Here is a 2414-nt window from a genome sequence, read left to right as displayed (position 1 = left end):
GGAGCGGCGTATCGGGCTGAGGGTGGTGAAACGTCTGGGCACGCTCATCTGGTGGTCGGAGACCGGAGGGGCTGAAGATCGGAGAGTAGTCGAGGTCCAGAAGGCAGGTTGGGATAGACGGGGCAGTAGAACAAGGAGGCAGTCAAGAAAGGATCGGTATCACAAACAGGAGTCAGAGCGCAGACAGGCAGGTTACTGGTCCGGGTTTGAAGACGATCTGACAGGGCTTGGCTGAAAACCAGGGCTTGATATACTGGGAGAGGTAGTGGGGAAATGCAGTTCAGCTGGCAGAGTAATTAGAACAGAGTGAGGCAAGGTGAGGATGGTGAGTGGGAAATGCAGTGCAGCTGGCCAGGTAACAAGAGCAGAGCAGGGCAGGTGGAGCTAGTTAGGCTGAGTAGAGAGAGGGAGGTGAGCAGAGTGGAAGATAATTGAATGCAATTAATGTTGCTACCAGGGAGAGAGAGTGCTCATGACAGGACCCTCCAAGGGACGGCCCCAGAAGTCCCAAGAACAACATCATGCCGGGAGGGTGGAGGGGAGCAGGCGGCGGGTCAGAACTCCTCCGAGCGGTCCGAGTGAATCTCCTCATCCTCAGAAGGAGCTGGAGGGTCACGGTCGGGAGACAGGACAGGCACTGAGACAGGAGCAGAGCGGGCCGGACGGCTAGGAACCCCTCTTGGGCGGCCCCCTACGGATTGCAGGCTGATCAGGATGTAGTCGGGTGGAAGTCAGTGATAAGGGTCCGGTCCACTATCCTCCTGGCCGGGATCCAGGTCCTCTCCCTCTGGACCATATCCCTCCCAATCAACGAGGTACTGGAGACCCCTACCCCTTCGCCTAGAGCGGAGCAGCCGCCGGACGGTGAAGACAGGACCGCCATCTACGAGGCGCGGAGGAGGTGGCGCCCGGAGCTGCAGGGACCAGGGGACTTTCATGGACCGGCTTGACCTTGGAGACGTGGAAGGTGGGGTGGACCCGCATGGAAGCGGGCAACTGAAGTCGGACCGCCGTTGGACTGATGACTTTCTGCACAGGAAAAGGACCAATGAAGCGAGGGGGCCAGCTTTCGTGATACAACCCGCAGCGGCAGATCCCGGGCAGACAGCCAGACCTTCTGACCAACCCGGTAAGTAGGTGCTGGGGTCCTCCGTCGGTTGGCACCCGGCCGACGCGTAGCTGGTTCCAGACTTCAGGAGCACAGTGCGAGCCTGGGCCCAGAGTGCGGCGGCAGCGGCGGGCATACGCAAGAGCAGACGGACAGGTGGCATCCGCCTCCTGGCTGGCAAACAGTGGAGGTTGATACCCGTAGACACACTGAAAGGGGGAGAGCCCGGTGGAGGAACTGGTGAGTGAATTATGGGCATATTCCACCCAGAGCAGGTGTTGAGCCCAGGCCCGGGGATTTTGGGAAGCCACACACCTCAGTGCCTTCTCCAGCTCCTGGTTCATGCGTTCAGTCTGGCCGTTTGACTGCGGGTGGAATCCAGACGATAGGCTGGCGGTGGCCCCAAGGAGATGACAGAACTCCTTCCAAAAGGTTGCTGAGAATTGCGGGCCCGGTCTGACACTATATCCTGGGGTAGGCCATGGATACGAAACACATGTTCCAGGACCACCTGGGAGGTCTCTTTAGCAGAGGTAGTTTGGGAAGGGGCAACCGAAGTGGGTCATCTTACTAAAGCGGTCAACAATGGTAAGGATGACTGTGTGTCCGTCAGAGGGCGGAAGGCCCGTAACAAAGTCCAGTGAAACGTGGGACCAGGGCCTCTTGGGTATGAGTAGGGGTTGCAGCAACCCAGCAGGAGGCTGGTTGGGAGTCTTGTTTCGGTTACAAGTGGGACAAGCTCGGATGAATTCTCAGGACATCCCGTCTCATCCCCCGCCACCAGAACCGCTGGCGGACCAGATGAAGGGTGCGAGTGATGCCGGGATGACAGGCCAGACGGGATTCGTGCCCCCCACTGAATCACAGGTGACCTGAGATTTGCTGGAACAAACAGACGGTTGGGGCGCTGGTGCTTGGACCTGGCTGGTCCCGAAGAGCCTCCATGACCTGCTTCTCGATCTCCCAGGTGAGGGCCGCTACGACCAAGTGGCTGGGAAGAATGGGAGCTGTCATGGCGGTGGTCTCGTCCTTCTGAAACATCCGGGAAAGAGCATCAGGTTTGATGTTGCGAGATCCCGGGCGGTAGGAGAGCGTGAAATTGAAGCGCGTAAAGAACAGAGACCACCGCTGTTGACGGGAGTTCAGCCTCCTGGCTGTTTGGATATACTCCAGGTTCTTGTGGTCTGTCCACACTACGAATGGTTCCTTTGACCCTCTAACCAGTGCCGCCATTCTTCAAGGGCGAGCTTGACAGCCAACAGCTCGCGGTTCCCAATGTCGTAGTTGCATTCGGCAGGGGTTAGCC

Source organism: Coregonus clupeaformis, unplaced genomic scaffold (genome assembly GCF_020615455.1).
Source record: "Coregonus clupeaformis isolate EN_2021a unplaced genomic scaffold, ASM2061545v1 scaf2527, whole genome shotgun sequence".
Taxonomy (NCBI): domain Eukaryota; kingdom Metazoa; phylum Chordata; class Actinopteri; order Salmoniformes; family Salmonidae; genus Coregonus; species Coregonus clupeaformis.
The sequence above is the reverse complement of the archived record's forward strand: the minus strand, read 5'-3'. Positions refer to the sequence as shown.